The sequence below is a fragment of the Carcharhinus amblyrhynchos genome, chromosome 7, assembly GCF_965287045.1.
Source record: "Carcharhinus amblyrhynchos chromosome 7, sCarAmb.v2.hapA, whole genome shotgun sequence".
NCBI classification, from domain to species: Eukaryota; Metazoa; Chordata; class Chondrichthyes; order Carcharhiniformes; family Carcharhinidae; genus Carcharhinus; species Carcharhinus amblyrhynchos.
This window is the reverse complement of record NC_137330.1, coordinates 109,697,120-109,719,828: the sequence shown is the minus strand read 5'-3', so window position 1 is coordinate 109,719,828 and position 22,709 is coordinate 109,697,120. Positions and strand designations below refer to the sequence as shown.

The 22,709-nt window shown below is 44.6% G+C and overlaps 1 protein-coding gene across 3 annotated transcripts in view; it reads left to right on the top strand.

Annotated features, from left to right (window-relative positions):
• Positions 1-22,709, top strand: part of LOC145345201 (uncharacterized) — a 559,547-nt gene that overhangs the window by 381,181 nt on the left and 155,657 nt on the right. For all 3 annotated transcript variants that reach the window (XR_013887040.1, XR_013887039.1, XM_080192941.1), the window contains one exon: positions 13,886-14,073. The gene's annotated coding sequence lies outside the window, so the exon portion shown is untranslated. The remainder of the gene's footprint in view (positions 1-13,885; positions 14,074-22,709) is intronic.

Genomic DNA, 22,709 nt, shown 5'->3' with positions numbered 1-22,709 from the left:
GTGTTATCAAAAGCAACTAATCCTCTAATAGCCTTTTTAAATTTGAATTAAACTCAGAAGCCTCCTTGTTGAGAGAGTTGTAGTTTTTGAAACACAGCCAACCATTCATAACAATATAATAGTAGCTTTTGGGGACATGTCAACAAAGAACTCTAGCGAAATTACTATTTTTTCTGACATGCAGCAGAATAAAACAGCCCAGCAGAGGGTTTTTAAACTTTCAGTGACTTTTAGTGTAAACAGCAGAGAGTTTAAATTACTTCAGATGATGACAGATCTTATCCATCCTTCAAAAGTGTTTGCATCGATTCCATCAATTTGTGATTCCCATACTACAGTTAAGGTCCTTGCAATAGCCAAAATGGCGCCTGTCTAAACTGTGCAGTAAGTTCAAATATCTTTGCTAAGTTTGGGTATCCCACTTAGCCCCATCCCCTTCCTCCTGCTGGCAAAAACTGGATCTGTCACAAATTGGGGAGTTGGGGGAGGCATTTGCATCCAGGTCCCATCTGCCACGTTTAAATGTGCATGCAGTCTCCTCACAGTACATATATCCAACCCTAAATATTGCATTAGAAAAGCACAGGGTCCTTTCATTTCAAGGATTTTAGTTTAAGTCCAACTGCGCAACGTTTGCGTCAAGGGGAGGCAATGTCTTTGTGGCATTATTGCCAGACTCTTTCTTTAGAAACTCAGCTAACATTCTGGGAACCTAGGTTCGAGTCTCACCACAACAGATTATAAAATTTGAATCCAATAAAAAAAAACTTGGAATTAAGAATCTACTGATGATCATGAGAGCATTGTCGATTGTCGGAAAAACCCATCTAGGGTTCACTAATGTCCTTTAGGGAAGAAAATCTGCTGTCCTTACCTGATCTTGCCTACATGAGACTCCAGAGCCACAGCAACGTGGTTGAGTCTCAGCTGTCCTCTGAACAAGGGCAACTAGAGATGGGCAAAAATTGCTGGCCAGCCAGCAGTGTTCCTGTCCCATGAATGAATAAGAAAAATCATTTTTGTCTCCCCACCAGTGGTTGCAGTCGTAGGTAAACCATGTTTGGGCCATTTCGACTAAGTTCCTAACCCATGGCAGATATAGAAAATGGAAGGTATCACACTGAAGCATGAGGGAAGGAGAGGGATGGTGACACTGGCCATTTGGGACACAGTTGCAGAAATTAGAGTAGGCTTTATCAGCATCCAGCGGTAATATACTTCACCAAGAGTACTTAAGTTTATTATTTAATGTCACAAGTAGGCTTGCATTAACACTGCAATGAAGTTACTATGAAAATCCCCTAGTCGCCACACACTGGCACCAGTCGGGGTACACTGAGGAGAACTTAGCAAGGCCAGTGCACCTAACCATCATGTCTTTTGAACTGTGGGAAGAAACCAGAGCACCTCGGAGGCAGACACGGGGAGAATGTGCAGACACTGCACAGATAGTGACACAAGGCGGGAATTGAACCTTGGTCCCTGGCGCTGTGAGGCAGTAGTGCTAACCCCTGTGCCACTGTGCTGCCCTGATACAGGGTCTTGCTTGTAATCAATTGGAAAGAGTTCAGCATTGATATCCATCACCTACATGAACATGTATTTCAGGAAATACATTAGTAAGAAAATCAAGTGTAGAATTAAACACGTGAGGCATGGGGAGGTTCTGTGGAAAAAAATTCAAGTATCCCATGTATTTTCATGCATAGGTACTACTTTAAAAAAATTACAGCACACATTGACAATCAACGAATATTTTAATCAAAGCAAGAGGGGACCCTCCCTTCTACAAGATTCACCAGTTTCAATATTCAGCGGTAGTCATAACAATGTTGAAAGGCAAATGCTCTAATTAATTTTGCTATAAAGGAGAAAGAAAGCGTAGAGTGCAAGACATCAGCTAAAGACTGAAAGTGATTATTAATACTTTATACAATATAATATTTTACCATATCAGCAAAATGCCAGTTTGAGCAAGTGAGCTTTCCTTTTGTCCTTAGTCACATTTAGAACGGTAGACCCAACACTGATGCTGCCATTTATATTCAAGGCATCAGGAAGACATTATCCCTCCTCCATCCGACTCCCCTCAATAAGCAGAATCGAAGTGCCTCTGACAGTACTGGCATCGTTATATGTGCAAAATTGTCTGATTCTGCTCTTGGCGTCGAAAAGAGTCCCTATGTGGGCTGTAAATAGCCTTGCAAAGATCTTTGCAAAACCATGGTTCTACTTTAGGCTTACACAGAGCACAGAAAATGCTCAAGTGGGAGGAAGAAAAAACGTCAATGTGTGGTGAGTGGTCAGGCCATAGTAATATCTGTAGTTTCGTGTGTTAAAGGGCCAATGCGGAAAGAGCATGAAAAGTGCTATATTCACCATAAATTCATCTTATTTCACAGGCATACACACCCCCATCCCTGCCACACGTTCCCTCTGCCCCAACCCCCTGACCCTCCCACCCTGCCCCCGCCCTCCACCCCCCTCACTTAATGCTATAACTCACTTACCTATGGTTTTTCCCTCCACTCTTTTGTTTAAAAGTCAAGAAATAATTATTTTTTTAGGGAAAAAAACTTCTGGTATTTGTCCTAAAATTACCTTTGACCAAGAGATTTGTTCTAGTCGTGTTATTTATGTTAATCAGAGTTCCAAGTTAAGCCTTTCGATGCCATTTTCCATGTCATATACTCTGTACCTCTATACAAGATCACCTCTTAGATGCCTCCCTGCCAGACTGGAAAATCCTGTCTCTCCTCAGCTCAGCCTCCCTTGCCACTTGAGGTTGCGCTCTCTGCTCTGCTCTGTTTGAATGCTTCCCTTTTTCACTTCTGGCACCGGTTCCAAAAAGCCTTATTGCCACTTGTAGGCTTGACGATTCTAAAGCTCTTCTGCCGAGTCTCACACACCCCAGCCTTGGTCATCTTCAGCACATCTGCAGCCTGTATCCTATCTACAGCCATGTCCCATTCAACTGGTTATCCCTGACTTTGCTAAACTACGTTACCGCTCGCTCCCTCCAACATTTCTCATTTGAAGTTCTCATATTTATGTTTAAACTTTTGTATCTTTTTCCTGGAAGAAGAAGATGGGAAAGAGTATATCCGGGGTGCGTGGCGTTCTTGATTACGCTGGCTGCTTTTCCGAGGCAGCAGGAAGTGTAGACAGAGTCAATGGTTGGGAGGCTGATTTGCACAATGGATTGGGCTTATTTCTATTTAAGATTGGCTTCTCAGCTCTTCTCTGTTTGAATGTTTCCTTGCTCTTTGTAGTTTCTTGCGGTCTTGGACAGAGCAGGAGGCATACTAAGCTGTGATACAACCAGAAAGAATGCTTTCTATGGTACATCTGTAAAAGTTGGTGAGAGTCATAGTGGACGTATCAAATTTCCTTTGTCTTCTGAGAAAGTAGAGGCCTTGATGGGTTGCCCTCACTGCCATGATTTTAGGACTTCCCAGAATGTTTCACAACCAATTAAGCATGTTTGAAGTGTCGTCACTTGTGATAATGTAGGAAGATCATACAAACAGCTATAAGATAATAAGATAGTGATATTGTTTGACGGTAAATATTGGCCAGGACACAGTGGGAGAGTTTGCCAGCTGTTTTTTTGCAGTCGTAACTTGGGATCTTTTACATCCACTGTGAGAGGGCAGACGGGACCTCAGTTTAAAGTCTTATCTGAATGACTGTACTACTGACAATGGGGCACTAAAATGTCAGTTTTCTCAAATCCCAGGTCAGAATAAAGAACAGTACAGCACAGGAATAGACCCTTCAGCCCTCCAAGCTAATCATGATGCCTGATTAAACTAAAAATCGTCTGCACTTATGGAATCCATATCCTTCCATTCCCATCCTATTCCTGTATTCATCCTTAAATTCTGCTATTGTACCTGCTCCCACCCCCTCCCTGGGCAGCGCGTTCCAGTCATTCACCACCCTCTGTATAAAAAGCTTGACTCGCACATCTCCTCTAAACCTTTCCCCACGCACCTTAAATCTATGTCCCCCTAGTGCTTGGCTTTTCTACCCTAGGAAAGAGCTCTCTTCATGCCATTTCACAATCTTATAAATCTGTATAAGATCACCCCTCAACCTCTGTTGTTCCAGTGAGAACAAACCAAATTTATCCAACCTCTCCTCGTAGCTAACTAGAAACTAGATACTTAACACAACTCTTGTTATTAGGTTAATTTGCAGAATGCAATGTTATATATGACTGCTTCTGACCTGCCTGCCCAGTGAATCAGCACCTTTCTTTATAATCTTTTGAGCACAACGTGAAATCAATTAGCAAATTAACAAGTTAAATTGAAGAAGTAGCCCTTTTAAGGGGCACTATAACAAAAATCAAGATTTTTGAAAGGAAACCTGACTACTTAAATTAAAAGAAATCAAAAGAGAAAATGCTGGAAAATTTCAACAGGCTTGACAGCATCTGTGAGGAGAGAAAAGAGCTGACGTTTTATCAAAGCTAAAAGCCATAGAAAGTGGGAGATATTTATACTGCAGGGTGAGGGAATGAAAGATGAGTCATAGCCATAAAAACAAGGGGAAAGGCTACTCGCCCTAGTTTATGTTCCCTTTTCTTACCTTTTCCTCAATTTTCTCTCTCTTCTGCCCATCTCCCCCCTCCCTACACATCTTTATCTGTCATAGCTTAAACTCTGATTTCAGTTTCTCTGCCTTTTAGCCATTCACATGTTCTATTCTCTCTGCTATTATCTCCTCTTAGCCTTTCCCCTTGTTTTTGTGGCTATGATTCATCTCGCTCTGGTCACAGAATGCCTTAAAGTAGAATTTAAACTCCACCAGCTGCTGTGATGGGATTTGAACCCACGGCACAGGCTGCTACAGTACGAGTGCACCGGTGTTACCACTAGGCCACCATCCACCCTAGGTCAGCCTTGCTTTATAGATCTTCAGTCTGAACCTCCCCCAACTGAGCTGTTTCGACTCACAGCCAAAATGAAATATCATCACAGTCCTAGACAGCTATTGAGAGAGGGCTGACTGGTGGTGATTTAACCTGAGAGCCACCACAGCTCAGGACAGAGGCAAGGTCTTCATGAACAACCTCAGCATGTAGGGGAATTTTGAGGGGAAGGTGAGATCAGGATATTGAATTTGTTGATCAACCCTGATTAAAATGAATGGCGGAGCAGATTGGAAGGGCTGAATGGTCTCTCCCGGTGCCTATTTCTATATAATTGAGCCCATATTGCTCTACATCACAAACCAGCTATCTGACCGACTCAGCTAACATTTTTTTCACATCTGGCGTTTTTACCGGGTTCAAATCCTGCGATGGCAGATGGTGAAATTTGACTCTGGAATGAAAGCTCGATTGTTGTAAAAACCCATCTGGTTCATTAATGTCCTTCAGGGAAGGAAATCTGCCGTCCTTACCTGATTGGCTTACATGTGACTCCAGACCCACAGCAGTGTGGTTGACTCTCTCTGAATAAGGGCAACTAGGGATGGGCAATAAATGCTGGCCAGCTAGTGACACCCATGTCCCACAAATAAATAAGAAAAAACATTCTTGTCTTCCCACTGGTGGTCATAGGTAAACCAAGTTTGAGCCATTTCGACTAAGCTCCTAATCCATAGTGGATGTAGAAGATGGAAGGTATCACACTGAGGCATGAGGGAAGGAGAGGGAAGGAGGCCATTCAGCCCATCGAGCCTGCACTGACAACAATCACGTTCAGGCCCTATCCTCGTAACCCCATATATTTTCCCTGCTAATCCCCCTGACACTAAGGGGCAATTTAGTACGGCCAATCCACCTAACCCGCACATCTTTGGACTGTGGGAGGAAACCAGAGCACCCAGAGGAAACCCACACAGGTACAGGGAAAACTCAGCACCAACAGTGACCCAAGCCAGGAATCGAACCTGGGTCCCTGGCGCTGTGATCAGATAAATTGTATTAAATGACATCCTGTTTCATTGCATCGTGTTTATTAGGTGCATATTTAAAGAGATTAATTCAGTTTCCAAGTAACACTTTTAGAGCACTGTAGTCTGACGTTAGGTCACTGAATCAAACAGAAAACTCTGGAAATACATTGCTGACCTATCGATATCTGATCAGATAAAAGGCAGGTAACAATTTCACTACTTCTGCAACACAAGGCTATTGTGTTTTTATTCTTTCAGATGCTGAGGGGCCGGTTGTGCGTTTCAAGGATTTTCTTCTTATTCTTGGTGATATCCCGTTTGCTTTATATCTATTTACCTAGAAACATAGAAGGTAGGAGCAGGAGGAGGCCATTCAGCTCTTCGAGCCTGCTCTGCCATTCATTACAATCATGGCTGATCATCCAACTCAATAGCCTAAACCTGCTTTCTCCCCATAACCTTTGACCTCATTCACCCCGTGTGCTATATCCAGCCTCCTCTTGAATACATTCAGTGTTTTGGCATCAGCAACTTCCTGTGGTAATGAATTCCACAGGCTCACCACTCTCTGGGTGAAGAAATATCTCCTCACCTCCATCCTAAATGGTCTGCCCTGAATCCTCAGACTGTGACCCCTGGTTCTGGACTCCCCCACCATCGGGAACATCCTCCCTGCGTCTACCCTGTCTAACCCTGTTAGAATTTTATAAGGCTCTATGAGATTCCCCTCATTCGTCTGAACTCCAGTGAAATCAATGCTAACCTAGTCAATCTGTCCTCATACATCAGCCCCGCCATCCCCAAATTCAGCTGCACTCCCTCGAGAGCAAGAACATCCCCAGAAAAGGAGGAAAATTTACGTAATATGTGAAAGGAAAAAAAATTATGTAATACGTGAACTAAACACTGGACATCAACGCTCACAATCTTCCTGAATGTAGTCAGAGGTTTCATTGTATCTGCCATTAGTCACAGGATAATCAATAAATATCAACAGTGACGCAGCAAGTTTTTCTCTTAACCATAAGGTTGGAGGCCAGGATTATGCAATTGCTTTGAATCACGCTCTGTTTAATCCTATTAACCCTGTAGGGACTGTTCTGGGGAGGCATTGGCCTCGTGGTATTATCGCTAGACTATTAGTGCAGAAATTCAGCCAATGTTCTGGAGACCTGAGTATGAATCCCACCAAGGCAAATTAAAAAGGGCCTGAAAATAGTAGTTTTTGCTGACACAGAAGTTTACTCTGCTTGCAGGTTATCTGCTCTGATGAATCGATCTTTGCTGGTTACAGCACTTTAAAAACAACAATGCCATTAGAAGTACAAACAACACTTAATTTGTCTAGAACCTTGGTTAGACCACACATGGTATACAATGCGCACATTGGGTTTATGTGTTATGAGCAGAGGTCGATGCAGTGTAGGTGCAAAAAAGATATATGGGAGGTTACAGTACCAGGTTACAACCATCAGGAAAGATTGAACAGGGCTGATTTCTATCTTAGAGAAGAGAAGTCTGAGGGGTGGTCTAATGGCAGGCTTTAAAATCCTGAAGTGATTTGATAAAGTAGAAGTAGATCACATATTTTCGCTTGTGGGGGAATCCAAAACTAGGGATCCAAAATATATAAGGTGATCACTAACAAATCAACCATGTAATTCGCAAGAACACAGATTAGAATGTGGATCACAGCATTGACAAAGGGTCATCTGGACTCAAAACATCAGCTCTTTTTTCTCCTTACAGATGCTGCCAGACCTGCTGAGATTATCCAGCATTTTCTCTTTTGGTTTTAGAATGTGGAACTTGTTACCACTGGGAGTAGCTGAGGAGAATAGCATGGAAAAAACCATGAAGGAGAAAGGAGTAGGAGGGTGTAATCATAGAATACCTGCAGTGCAGAAGAAGGCCATTTGGCCCATTGAGCCTGCAGCGACAACAATCCCGCCTAGGCCCTGTCCCCATAACCGCGCACGTTTATCCTGCTAATCCCCCTGACGCTAAGGGACAATTCAATATGGCCAATCAACCTAAACTGCATATCTTTGGACAGTGGGAGGAAACTGGAGCACCCAGAGGAAACCCACGCAGACATGAGAAGAATGTGCAAACTCCACACAGACAGTGACCCGATGCTGGAATTGAACCCAGGTCCTGGTGCTATGAGGCAGCAGTGCTAACCACTGTGCCACCCTGCCACAATAGAGTTAGAGGAAGAGTGGAGTGAAGAGACTTGCATGCAGCGTTAAATCCAGTAGAGTCAAATGATCTGTTGTGAACTCGATGTTCAGTTTCACTTTGCTCAAGTTGTCAGTTCTCGAAGTTTGGGTTTGACAATACGTGGGGGAATTTCAAGGATAAAGTGGAAGTACTGTGACTGAGCCTAATCATATTCTTACAACAATAACTTACATTTATATAGCTTCCTTAATGTGGTAGAGCATCACCAGCTCCCTCAAGGGAGTCTAGTCAATCTGAGGCTGATAACTGAGCTCAAGAATGAGACGTTATGGATAACTGACCAAATGCTTGGTAAAAGAGTTAGACCATAAGCATCATCCTAAAAGAGGTCAAGGGGAGGGAATTTAGGAGCTTGGGGCTGAGGCAACTGAAAACACAGCCAACAGCAGTGGAACATCCAAACACCTGGAGCGTAAAAGGCTGAGGGGATGATCTTACAGAGATCTATAAAATAATGAGGGGCACAGATCAGCTAGATGGTCAACACCTTTTCCCAAAAGTAGGGGAGTCTAAAACTAGAGGGCATAGGTTTAAGGTGAGAGAGGAGAGATACAAAAGGATCCAGAAGGGCAGTTTTTTCACACAGAGCATGATGAGTGTCTGGAACAAGCTGCCAGAGGTAGTAATAGAGGCGGGTACAATTTTGCCTTTAAAAAGCATTTAGATAGTTACATGGGTAAGATGAGTATAGAGGGATATGGGCCAAATTGGGACTGGCTTAATGGTTTTAGGGTGGCATGGATAAGTTGGGCCAAAGGGCCTGTTTCCATGCTGTAAACCTCTATGACTCTATAACTGGGACGGAATTTCCACCACCCCACGGGATGTTCTAGGGCGGTGCAAGCAGCTTTCCATTGGCTGGTGGCAGGGTCTTCCAATCCCAGCACTGTCAATGGAGTTTCCTGTTTTTTCACATCCTCCCCTGCTGGGGAACACGCAGCGGAGGTTGGAGGGGGGTGCGGGGGGGAGGAGGGCGTGGGGGTCGCCACTATCGGGACCAGTAGATCCTGCCAGCCTGAAAGGCCAGAAACTCCCACCCATGGATATCCAGCAGGAACACCAAGAAACAATCAGCAATGGAATACCTGGCGTTCAACTCTTTTGATCTCTAGTATTCAATGTATAAAGCCACTAAACCACTAGACAAAGAACAAAGAAAATTACAGCACAGGAACAGACCCTTCGGCCCTCCAAGCCGCCATTGACCATGCTGCCCGACTGAACTAAAACACTCAATCCTTCTGGGGACCATATCCCTCTATTCCCATCCTATTCATGTATTTGTCAAGATGCCCCTTAAAAGCCACTACCATATCCAGTTCCACTACCTGCCCCGGCAATGAGCACCCACTGCTCTCTGTGTAAAAAATATGCTTTGTGCATCTCCTTTAAACCTTGCCTCTCGCACCTTAAACCTGTGCTCCCTAGTAACTGATTCTTCCACCCTGGGAAAAAGCTTCCACCAACTGTCCTGTCAACATTTTTGAAGCTGCCACTCACTCGTGTTGTGCCAGATAGGAAACCAATGAGCACCTTTCTAAATCTTGGCTGGAATGTCACAACTGTTGAGGCCGGTGGGATTTTCCCATCCTGCTGCAGTGAACGGAGACTTGGCTGGGCACCAAATTCTCCAACTTCGCTGCAACGGGAGCGTGGCGTGAATGGCCAGTAACGAGCGAAATGAAGTTCTAACTAGACGCAAGCAAAGATTACACGCATAGGCTCTGGGACTTTCATTTTCTGGGGTTGATTTGGGAATGGTATAAATTTTGTTGGCTGCTTGTTTTAATTCATGCAGACAGTGAGTTTTGTGTTAAATAAATAACCAGTTTTGTACCACGCTGGATTCACTGTCAATGTTTTTTTTGGGCCAATTATAGTGGGGCATTTTCCAAAGTAGTGACCTTTTCAGTCTGCTGCTGCCTCGAGCTTGCTGCAGTGTGGGTCACTGGAGTGAGTGAACATGCGAAACAGACAGTGCGGAAAGCGACTGTGTACTTTGGCTGTAAACCAGGGTAGCACTGGGACAATATAGATTTCCCCTGGTCGAAACTTATCAGCTAAAAATAATCGGTTTCACAAGGATGAAGATGCTGGCTCCAGATTTTCAATTCACAGGCTATATTTTTCAATTGAAAGGAATGAACATATGTATTAAATGTCTCAAAATGCCAGATCGAATTACTTCTCATGTAATGTACAACGTCTCTGAATACCTGCTGCAAGAAGCAATGATTTTGCTGAAGGATTTCTCTTTCAGCGCAGAAAGAGGCCATTCGAACCAGGATTTTTCTTTAAAAAGTTTATTTATTAATGTCACAAAATAGCTTACGTTAACACCACAATGAAAGTTACTGTGAAAATCCTCTAGTTGCCACACTCTGGTGCCTCTCAGATACACTGAGGGAGAATTGAGCATGTTCGATGCACCTTGTCATAGAGTTTTAGAATCCTACACCGCAGAAGGAGGCCATTCAGCCCATCAAGTCTACACTGACCACAATCCAACCCAGGGTCTAAACTCACAACCCCATGCATTTATCCCAGCTAGTCCCCCTGACACTAAAGGGAAATTTACCTTGGCCAATCCACCTAACCCGCATATCTTTGGAATGTGGAAACCAAAGCACCTGGAGGAAACCCACGCAGACACAGGGAGAACATGCAAACTACACACAGACAGTGACCCAAGCCAGGAATTGAACCCGGGTCCCTGAAACTGTGAGGCAGCAGTGCTAATCACTGTGCCACCGTGCTACCCATCATTTGGACTATCTGTCTGACACACCTAGTGCCGTTCCTCCATAACCCCGCAATCCCTCCTTTTCAAATAATAATCCAGTTCCCTGTTGCATGCCTTGATTGAACCTGTCTCTCTACTACACGTTCAGCCAGTGCATTCTGGATTTTGGCCTCTCGCTGTGTGAAAAGGTTTCTCCTCCTCTCCCCCTTGTTTCCTTTGCCAATTTTTGGTAAACCTGTGTCTTCTCGCTCTCGATCCTTCCAGCTTTGGGAACAGTTTTATCCCTAATCACCCCCTCATATAGCAGGGTCTGTGCAGCTTTGTAAAGTGCACTGAAGAAATTGGAATTGTAAATGTTTAAAAATTCCTTAACTACTGCTAAGGATTGTGGCTTTGCTGATGACATTCTTTAGAAAATGTTACATGTAACAACAGCAATCATGAAACTGAATGGGCTTCTTATTATTGCAGCTCATTGAGAACCAACAAAACTTTGAAAAGAAAACGCTAACTTCTTATAAAGATGTGATCTTTAAAAGAATGCATGCACTCGATTTTGGTTTGGCACAGCTAGTGCCATTTTCAAATTAATTTTAAAACAGGGACCAGGCGTTTTAGTTCCAGTTAAACAATGACGGTGAGATAAAGGGAGGATTCCGTAACTGCTCCTTTACTCTTGCGTAGAAACTCGAAGCAGGAGTAGGCCTTTCGGCCCTTCGAGCCTGCTCCGCCATTTATTTTGACCATGGCTGATCGTCAAAATCAATGGGCAAGATTCTCTGGCCACACTCGCCTCAAAATGGGACAATCCAGCCCGAGATCGATGGACCTAAGAACATAAGAACATAAGAAACAGGAGCAGGAGTAGGCCAACCAGCCCTTCGAGCCTGCCCCGCCATTCAATAAGATCATGGCTGATCTGTCATGGCTCAGTTCCACAATCCTGCCCTCTCCCCATAACCCTTAATCCCCTCTTTCATCAAAAACCCATCAACCCGCGTCTTAAAAATATTTAGTGAGGTAGCCTCCACCACTTCAACGGGCAGAGAATTCCAGAGATTCACCACCCTTTGAGTGAAGAAGTTCCTCCTCAACTCTGTTCTAAACCGCCCCCCCTTTATCTTGAGGCTGTGCCCCCTAGTCCTACTGTCCTTTCTGAGCGGGAAGAGTCTCTCCACCTCTATCCTATCCATCCCATTCATCATCTTATACGTCTCAATGAGATCTCCCCTCATTCTTCTAAGCTCTAACGAGTACAAGCCTAGTTTATTCAGCCTCTCCTCATAGTTCAACCCCCTCAACTCCGGCATCAGCCTAGTAAACCTCCTCTGCACTCCCTCCAAGGCCAAAATATCCTTGCGTAAGTGCGGCGACCAAAACTGCACACAGTACTCCAGCTGCGGCCTCACCAATGCCCTATACAGCCGCAGCAAGACCTCCCTACTTTTAGACCTTTGCATGGTTTGCCCCATCCCCCCCCTCCCCTTCCGTCCGCTATGATTCCCGTGGTGGGAGAGTTCCCCCCAATATCCTAATCCTGCCTTCCCCCCACCCCCCCGCATATCCCTTTAACCCCAAGAACTATATCTAATTCCTTCTTGAAATCACACAATATTTTGGCCTCAACTACATTCTGTGGTAGTAAATTCCACACATTGACCATCCTCTGGGTGAAGACATTTCTACTCACCTCAGTCCTAAAAGATATTCCTTATCCTCTTATCCTCAAATTATGACCCCTAGTTCTGAACTCACCCACCATCAGGAAGGTTCTTTCTGAATCTACTCTGTCTAACCTTTTTAAAATTTGGCATAGTCACATAAGAGATAGGAAGAGGAGCTCGCCATTTGGCTGCTCGAGCCTAACATTTAAAAAAAATGTTTTATTCATTTGTGGCACATGGGCCTCGCTGGCTGGCCAGCATTTATTGGCCATTCCTAGTTGCCCTTGGAGGACAACACCCCTAGGCCATTGCCTTCCCACTCTGCCTTTCAATATAATTATGCCTGCGCATCTACATCGACTGTGCTCCATGGCTTATCCAATATCCCTTGATTCCGGTCGCACTTAAAAATCTGTGTGAAGTATTTTAAGATTGTTTCTGTGAGGCCTGATAAGACACCCCAATAAAAACACATTTTTAAAACTTGTTCAGGAAGCTCTTCAAAAGAAAGACTGATCAGTATTTGATTCAGACTTCCAGGTAGGCAAGTGGAGTCATGAAAGTTGCAATCATGCAATACAATCAAGGGAGGTAATGGCATAGTGGTATAATCGCTAGACTATTAATCTAGAAACTCAGCTAATATTGTGGGGATTTGGGTTCGAATCCTGCACGACAGATGGTGGAATTTGAATTCAATAAAAACTATCTGGAATTAGGAATCTAATGATGACCATTGTCAAATTGTTGGAAAAACCCATCTGGTTCACTAATGTTCTTCAGGGAAGGAAATCTGCCATCCTTACCTGGTCTGGCCTACATGTGATTCTAGAGCCTCAGCAATGCGGTTGACTCTCAACTACCATCTGAAATGGCCCAGTGAGACACTCAGTTCAAGGGCAACTAGGGATGGGTAATTAATACTGATGTTGGACTGGGATAGACACAGAAAGAAGTCTCACAACACCAGATTAAAGTCCAACAGGTTTATTTGAAGTAAAAGCCATTAGCTTTCGGAGCGCTCGCTGCTCCTTCATCAGGTAAGTGAATTCCCACTTACCTGACGAAGGAGCAGCGCTCCGAAGGCTAGTAGTTTTTGCTACCAAATAAACCTGTTGGACTTTTGGTGTTGTGAGACTTCTTACTGTAATTAATGCTGGCCAACCAGTGACATCCATGTCCCATGAATGAATAAAAAAATAGTGTTGAACCATGTGAATGGGCCAGTGTATATTTTTCCCAATGGCCCACTTCACTGATATGTATTTATCTTGTGATCATGTAACGAGAGAAAATAATGAAGGAATGTGTTTCAATTGTTTAGGATGCTGGTGCGATCCTCTGGATGCCTGAGTTGAGATGCAGCAGATCAAAGGCAAAGTGAGGCCATCCCCAAGCAACTTCTGAGCTCCATGGTAACGGACAATCGTTGAACTTTCGGTTGATGAAGCATCATCTACACGTTCAAGATTTCCTGGAACACTACCAGGGGTTACCTGTGACGGCACAGAGGTAAATAGGTTGTTTGCGTGTCGTCCTTCTGCTATTGAGTGTGCATTCTGTCAGAGTTTTGCAATCTGTCAGCACACAGAAACTGAAAATGTTCTGGTTTTCAATTTACAGTATAAACAGAAATATTGTGAGTGCCCTTACATGCCATTCTTAGCAAGCTTACTGCATAGGCTGAATAGCGGTAATGGTAAGGTGTACCATTTTCACAGTAACTTAATTGCAATGTTAATGTAAGCCTGTTTGTGACACTGATAAATTTATAAACTTAAAATTTTTCTTCATGAGGCTGGGAGGAAGAGTAGGGGAGCTTTTAAATTTATAAGTTCATTTATTAGTGTCACAAGTAGGCTTACATTAACACTGCAATGAAGTTACTGTGAAAATCCCCTAGTCGCCACATTCGTGTTCGGGTACATTGAGGGAGAATGGCCAATGCACTTAACCAGCACATCTTTTGGACTGTGGGAGGAAACTGGAGCACCCGGAGGAAACCCACGCAGACATGGGGAGAATGTACAGACTCCGCACAGCCAGCCAAGGCCAGAACCTGGGTCCCTGGCGCCATGAGGCAGCAGTGCTAACCACTGTGCCACCATACCACCCTTTCAAATGAACCCAGTCTCTGGCTGTTGAAGGCAATTTCGCACCAAGACCCTGCGCTTACTGACCTACATTGTTTCCTCATCCCCGTCATCTCAATTTTAAAATGATTGCCTTTCTGTTCAGTCCCAGTCATGGCCTCACCCTTCCCTATCGCTGTAACATCCTTCAGCCCTTTTACCCAATGGAGACTTGTTGTTCCTCAACTTCTAAACTAATTGTGTTTTCCCCAATTCTTTCATCCTCAGCACCTACCACTGCTCCCTCCCCACCCCCAAGCCTCCTAACCTCCCACATTGGTGGCTATGCCTTCAGCTGTCTAGGTCCCAAACTCTTGGGATTCCATTCAACAAACTCTATACCACTCTTTTCTGCTTCAAAATACTCCTTAAAATTGACCTTTGACACAGTGGTTAGCACTGTTGTCTCACAGCACCAGGGACCCGGGTTCAATTCCAGCCTTGGATAACTGAGTGAAGTTTGCACATTCTCCCCTTGTCTGATGTGCAGGTTAGATTGATTGGCCATGCTAAATTGACCCCAGTGTCAGGGGGATAAGCAGGGTAAATAGGTGGAGTTACGGGAATAGGGCTTGGCTGGCATTGTGGTCGGTGCAGATGTGAAGGGCTGAATGGCCTCCATCTGCACTGTAGGGATTCTATGATTTGATGATTTTGATCAGCTGACCAAATGCCTCATTGTTTGGCTTGGTATCAACCTGCTTGTCTGGTTATGCTCCAGTGAAGTACCTGATGATGTTTTACTCTGTGGAAGGTGCTATAAAAATATAAACTGTTATTGTGTAGCAGTTGTAGTCTAGTTGAGAACAATGTGATGTCATTCACACCTTCCTATTTGTCTCTATTCTTACCTGGGTGATTTCATTCGTGGTGTGAAAAGTCTGTGCGGTTTTGATGGAGGATTTGAACTTGAAGCAATGTTTTTCTAGCTTTATGGACGAGTTACGCAACGCTGTGATTATTCTTTGGAGCAAATGTATTTGTTCCTTACCACATACAACGTTACATGCTGCCAAACATTGTGTAAATAACCGTACTCTGAACAACTGTAAATTTAATTTCATTTATTATTGTCACATGTATTAACATACAGTGAAAAGTATTGTTTCTTGCGTGCTATACAGGCAAAGCATATTGTTCATAGAGAAGGAAAGAAATGAGAGAGTGTGGAATGTAGTGTTATAGTCATAGCTAGGATGTAGAGAAAGATCAGCTTAATGCAAGGTAGGTCCATTCAAAAGTCTGATGGCAGCAGAGAAGAAGCTGTTCTTGAGTCGGTTAATATGTAACCTCAGACTTTTGTATCTTTTTCCCAAAGGAAGAAGGTGGAAGAGAGAATATCTGGGGTGTGTGGGATCCTTAATTATGCTGGCTGCTTTTCCAAGGCAGCAGTAAGTGTAGACAGAGTCAGTGGATGGGAGGCTGGTTTGCGTGATGGATTGGGCTACATTCACAACCTTTTGTTGTTCCTTGCGGCCTTGGGCAGAGCAGGAGCCATAACCCAACTGTGATACAAACAGAAAGAATGCTTCCTATGGTGTATCTGTTGGTGAGAGTCGTAGCTGACATGCCAGATGTCTTTAGTCTTCTGAAAAATAGAGGCATTGGGGTGGTGTATCTGTTGGTGAAAGTTGTAGCTGACATGCCAGATGTCTTTAGTCTTCTGAAAAATAGAGGCATTGGTGGGCTCCTGGTGGGTGAGAACCTGAAATCATACAAGCCATCTTTGTGCTATATAACCTTATAACTAAACCTACCAGACAGGTTATTGGTGATCTGGACACCTAAAAAAAGTTACAGTGAACCTAAAATGTTTCTTTCTAAGTGGTACTCCTCTCTACACTCGGTACAATCATGGTTTAACTTTATTATTGATTTTAACTATCGAACATAGATTAAATTAAACTGAAAGTATTCAGCTGTGTACTTTGGAGATCTGTTGCCACAGCAACTCCTCTCCGTCTGCTGACTGAAACTTGTCTGGCTTCCTGAAGATCATTATCAGGTCTGGTTGGATTGGAGTTGGCTACCATGATGATTCATACAACAAAAGGGAAATGAAATACAATTGAACTGCTGGCTGGATTGAGTCTATATTTAACCACAAGAGACACCAGCAATCCTGTTTATCTTTTTCAGGGTGAACATGGGCTGCAGGGGCTAAATGAGAGGGCAGGCTAGAGTTTATCTACCCTTGAATATATTGGTTGTTTTATTTTCCCATTCCTTTGAAATTGGTTACAACATACTAACTATTTATCTGTAATACTTAGATTTCGTAATGGAAACTTAGAAAATAGAATCAGGAGCAGGCCATTCGGCCCTTTGAGCCTCCACCACCATTCACTATGATCATGGCTGATCAACAAATTCAATATCTTGATCTTGCCTTACCCCCATTATTAACTGAAAAATCCCTAGGGCAGCATCGTGGCAAAGTGGTCAGCACCGCTGCCTTACAGCGCCAAGAACCCGGGTTCGATTCCCGGCTTGGGTCACTGCCTGCGCGGAGTCTGCATGTTCTCCCTGTGTCTGCATGGGTTTTCTCTGGATACTCTGGTTTCCGCTCACAGTCCAAAAGATTAGATGCATTGGCCACGCTAAATACTCCCTCAGTGTACCCAAACAGGCGCCGGAGTGTGGCGACGAGGGGATTTTCACAATAACTTCATTGCAGTGTTAATGTAATGTAAGCCTACTTGTGACACTAATGAGTAAATTTAAACCCATATTCCTTGATCCCTTTAACCCCAAGAACTATAACATTTCTTATTGAAATCAGACAACGTTTTGGCCTCAACTACTTTCTGTGGGAGTGAATTCCACACATTCACCACTCTCTGGGTGAAGAAATTTCTCCTCACCTCAGTTCTAAGAGGTTTATCGTTATCCTCAAACTATGACCCCTAGTTCTGGACTGACCCACCACTGGGAACATTTTTTTTGAATCCACCCTGCCTAATCCTTTTAGTAATACCTCAGCAAGATAGAATCCTTGTAACATAAGAAATATGGAGGACTAGACCACTCAACCTTTTGGGCCTGCTCCTCTATTCAGTCAGATTATAGGCATTATGTGATCTTGTAGATTTTCATGCATTTATTTTTTGTTATTCTACCCTTTGACGCTCCCTCCCCTGGTCTTGTTAGCTTGTCTGGAGTGGAGAGATAGAGGCCGGGGGCGGACATCTGAGCCTTTGGCCCTGCTCCATCATTCAGTTAGATCTCCACTTACCTGCCTTAGCTTCATATGCCTTGGCAACCTTAGCAAACAACAATCCATCAATATGATAAAAGGAAATTAGTGCGGGAGCTGGAGATCTGAAATAAAAACAGAAAATGCTGGAAAAACACAGCAGGTAGAGAAGCAGATGTTCCAAGTCCACATGTGCTCAAGAGAGGGAAAAATATGATGGATTTTATACAGTTTAAGAGGGGGTGGAACAGAGTAGAAAGTCAGTGATAGGTGGGAGCTAGCAGAGTTGGCAATGAAGATGTGTAGGCCACAGCACGGAAGAAGTGTCAATGGCAGTGTGAAGGGTTATAAAAGGTGCTAGAAGTGACATACGCAGGTGTGGATTGTGTTGGGCCAAAAAATTTGGCATTAAAAACAGGGTCAAGATGGAGGAGAAAGGTCATAGTCTAAAGTTGTTGGAATCCCAAGGCTGTAATGTGCTTAATCTGAAGATGAGGTTCCGTTCCTGCAGTTTGCGTTGGGCTTCACTGGAGCAGGCCAAGGACAGATGTGTGGATGTAAAGCAAAATGCTATGTTGGAATGGCAAGAGACAGGGAGGTTGGAGTTATGCTTGTGGGCTGAGCAAAGGTGTTCTGCAGAGCGGTCACCCAGTCTGTGTTTAGGGGAGACCGCACCAGGAGCAGTGAGTACACCTGGCCATATTGAAGGAGGTGCAAGCTTCACCTGAAAGGAGTGCTTGGGCCCCTGGACAGTGAGGAGGGAGGAGGCGACGGCACTGCACCTTCTGCGAATGCAAGGGAAGGTGCCATGGGAAGGGGATGAGGTGTTGGGGGTGATGGGGGAGTGGACCAGGATCTCCCAGAGGCAGTGGTCCCTGCAGAGTTGGGGGGAGGCTGGTGGGCAATTTAGGGGAAGATTTATTTCATAGAACATAGAACATAGAACATTACAGCGCAGAACAGGCCCTTCGGCCCACGATGTTGCGCCGACCAGTTACAAAAACAATGACCCACTAGCCTATACCAATCCCTTTTCGTCCATAAACCTTCATGGTGGCATCATACTGGAGTTGGCAGAATGCTGGAGGATGATCCTTTGGATGTTCAGAGCTTTGGAAACACCATCTGCACCCTTTTAGGGAACAAGTTCAGGAAATCCACTCCCAGGTTTTGCCAGAACTGTTCTCCACCTGGCTGCGTGGAAGCTCATGAGAGCTGCCCTGGCGTGTCGCTGTTGTGACACAGAGGTGAATCCCCTTTACTTTGCATCATAATCTGCTGTAATTATTTGGGAAGGTGTTGGCTGTTCTTAATTAATGTTTAGAGGTTCATTAACATAAAGGCCTGGCACTGACTTTTAGTGAATAACTAACAAAGTATTTTATTTAAATAACAGGAACTTTAACTAAACAAGTAACAAATTAACTAAGGTGTGGTTTAACTGAAATGCTGTTTGAATAACGCAGAGAACATTCATTACCCAAAACAGTAATGACAGAATTTTATTTACTCTCAAAGAAATGATATAACCAGCTCTGATAGCCTCTGGAACTTTAGAAGTCTTTAGTGGTTGGTCACTCTCTGTAAGCACTGTCTGATTTGGTACTTCCCGCTGGTTAGAGGGTGAGTTATCTTAAGACTAATCTGAAGCTGGCAGAGTTAAGAACTAACTTTTCCAGTTGATCTAACTGCCTTTAACTGCTTCAGGTGGGCAGGCCCTGCTTCTGGTTGAACCCCTGGCTCAACCCCTTGAGCTGAACTCAAGACACTTGAGTTCCTCTTTTATAACCCTTATGACCTATCAACCTTCCTGTACACGGATTGGCCAGAAGTTGACAACAACAGCAAATTCAAATCTGATAGGTTCCCTTAAAATGTCTTCTTTAAACTCATAGGCTAACAAAATGCAGAAAACCTGCAGAGCCGGTTACCAAGGCAACCCTGATGCTTTTGGTCTCTGAAACAAATGTTGCAACTCAGTCGGTGTGTACTCTGCATTTTAAACATCACAGCATTGAGCAACACCAGCTTTTGAGACTGACTCAAACAGCTTTTGAAGGGACCATGCACTGTTGTTTCCCCTCTAATATTTTACATTCTTTACAGATATCCTGTACGCCTTTATAAACTAAACTTCACAGCATCGCACTTTGATTTTACTCACTGTTCCCATTTTTACCCTTACCCCCGCCAAGCAGCCCCTTCTCACCCCCAAAAAATATTATCTGACCTTGTCTTCAAGCATTAACAGGAGCCAGATTTTACCATTGCGCTGTGACATTGTATTCCACTGGGGCAATAGCTTCACACTACAGCAAAAAATATGGCCATGTTTTTAAGATTTAGAATAACCGTAACATGGAATGTAAAAGACAGTCAGAATTTTGAAGAAGAGCCATCCTATCAGTTACGCGAATACAGGATGGATGTATGGATGAAGACACTGAGTTTCTATGATTAAGAGTCACCAGCATGTACTGTATTGGAGCAGTAATTACAGCTCCACAATTAGTTTCAGTGCCCTCAGGCTAAGATGAGGAAAAAGCAAGGTTCTCCTCAAGTGTCTGTTATCTTGTCATTGCTTTCTTCCCTGTCTTGCTCCACATATCTAACAGGGTGGGTGGTTGACCTTCTCGCTGGCCTTTACCGTAGCTGTCCTCAACCAGTCTGAACACGCGTCTGTTTCCAGCCCTTCCCACAGCCACCTGACCTGCCCACCCCCAGCCACTCCCCCCATTCTCCCATCCTCCTGTGCAGCTTAGCCGGGTTCTCTGTCTCTGCATTTGCCTGCAGTTATCTGGGAGAGTTCAGCTAGTCAGCAGGATGGCGAAGTGACCCACAGAGCATTGTCCCATTGGTGAAGAATGTTGCGGGGGTAGGGGAGAGGCAGGGGGAAGGGGTAGAGGGAGGGATGGGGTGTTGGAGGGGAGGAGGAAGGTGTGTTGGAGGGGAAAGATTGGGGGTGTTGAAGTGTTGAGGGTGGGAGTGTTGGGGGGGAGAATTGGGGGTGCTGGAGGGGAAGGGGAGGGGATGTTGGAGGGGAGGATTGGGGGTGTTGGAGGGGAAGGGGAGGGGGTGTTGGAGGAGAGGGGGAAGGAGTGTTGCGTGGTAGAGAGTGTTGGAGGGGAGGGGTGTTGGTGGGGAGAGGAGGGGAAGAGGAGTGGGGAGGGGGAAGTTGAGGCAGACAGGAATGGGGAAGGGGAGGGAGACGACCAGCGAGGGGGAAAGGGAGATGAGTGGGAAGGCTGAGGGGTTGTGGAAGGGAACTGTTTTTGCTTTTGAATGCCTTAAGAAAATAACTACATGTATTTATAAAGCACCTGTAACTTCTCAATGGTAAATGTTGGCTTTCTGTTTGGGGAGACATCAAAATTTCCCGTTTTCAATTTCAGTTGGCAGTGCTGAAGAGTAACAAAATGTTGGCCTTTCTCTTCTCTTCCTCCCCCCACCTCACTTTTTTCCCACTTTGAGACACTTAGCCTCCTGGGCTAGGATCGCAGGCTGGATTTTCCCAGCCCCCATCGGACAGGAATGGTGGTGGGACTGGAGAAGAAAATGGCTACCGAAGAACAAGGCCAGAGCTCCTGCTCCAATTCTCCCCTCCGCCATTTCCCTGTTAGAACAGGCTCGCAATGACTGAGGTAACATTGTTGTGCATTGATTGAATTTTTAGCTGGTTGGTCGGATGATGGCAACTTCCTGAACCCACAGCATAGAATCATAGAATCCCTACAGTGCAGAAAGAGACCATGTGGCCCATCAAGCCTGCACTGACAACAATCCCACTCAGGCCCTATCCCACATATTTACCTTAATTAGTCCCTCTAATATTAAGGGCAAGTCAGCATGGCCAATCAATTTAACCCACACATCTTTGGACTGTGGGAGGAAACCAGAGGAAGTCCACGCAGACACAGGGAGAATATGCTAACTCCACACAGACAGTCACCCGAGGCCGGAATTGAACCCGGGTCTCTGATGCTGCGAGGCAGCGATGCTAAGTGCTGTGCCACCAGTTGAGCGAAGCTGAGGACAGGGTCAGCTGTAAGCTGACGTGTGGAGATGCAGTTTGAAGTGGCACTGGTGAGGCTGAGCGTGCCAGAGGAGCCTTGCCCCACTCAAAGAGAACTCACTCGCTTTAAAATTTGCATTACAACGCTATTCTGGGCTCCAAGCCTCCCGCTGCTCTCCGAAATACAGGAAATTTGAGCTGCGCCAACTCTTGTCCCAAACATTAATGTGCAAATGACAGCCAATGTGATTGCTGTCAAACCGAATCATACCCTGGACCATTTTGTTCACTGACCTGCCACGCTGATTGGACAGGCAGACTCTCAGCTGTCCTCAGGCAGCTAACACCGTGACTTGGTCAAAATAGCAGCCGTTTCCTGTGTTACGTCAGGACCTTGAATCGAACCCACTCCTGACGTCTGCCTCCAGATGGCCACACGGTCATAGGTGTATAAGGAGTATAGTAGGGAGCTGAGAGGGAGGGAGGATGCAGGTGCAATTGTGACCTACTGCTGCTGTCCAAATGAATCTTCTTCCTGCCAGGGGGTTGAGTAATGTGCCATTATGGAGGCCGAATGTGGCAGTCCCCTTCCCTTAAAAGGGGATTAGTGACTCCGTTGGTCGGTTATGATGACCGACATTTCTGAGTCACTTTTACTTTATTTAAAAGTTTTGTAACCTGAATTCAAGATTTCACGGTGCAATTTGCTGAACTCCTGACTTTTGCGTCCCGATCTCTGGATTACTAATCCAGTAATGTGACCACTGTGGTATTGTACTGTACTGACACAGTCATCCACTGGGAAATG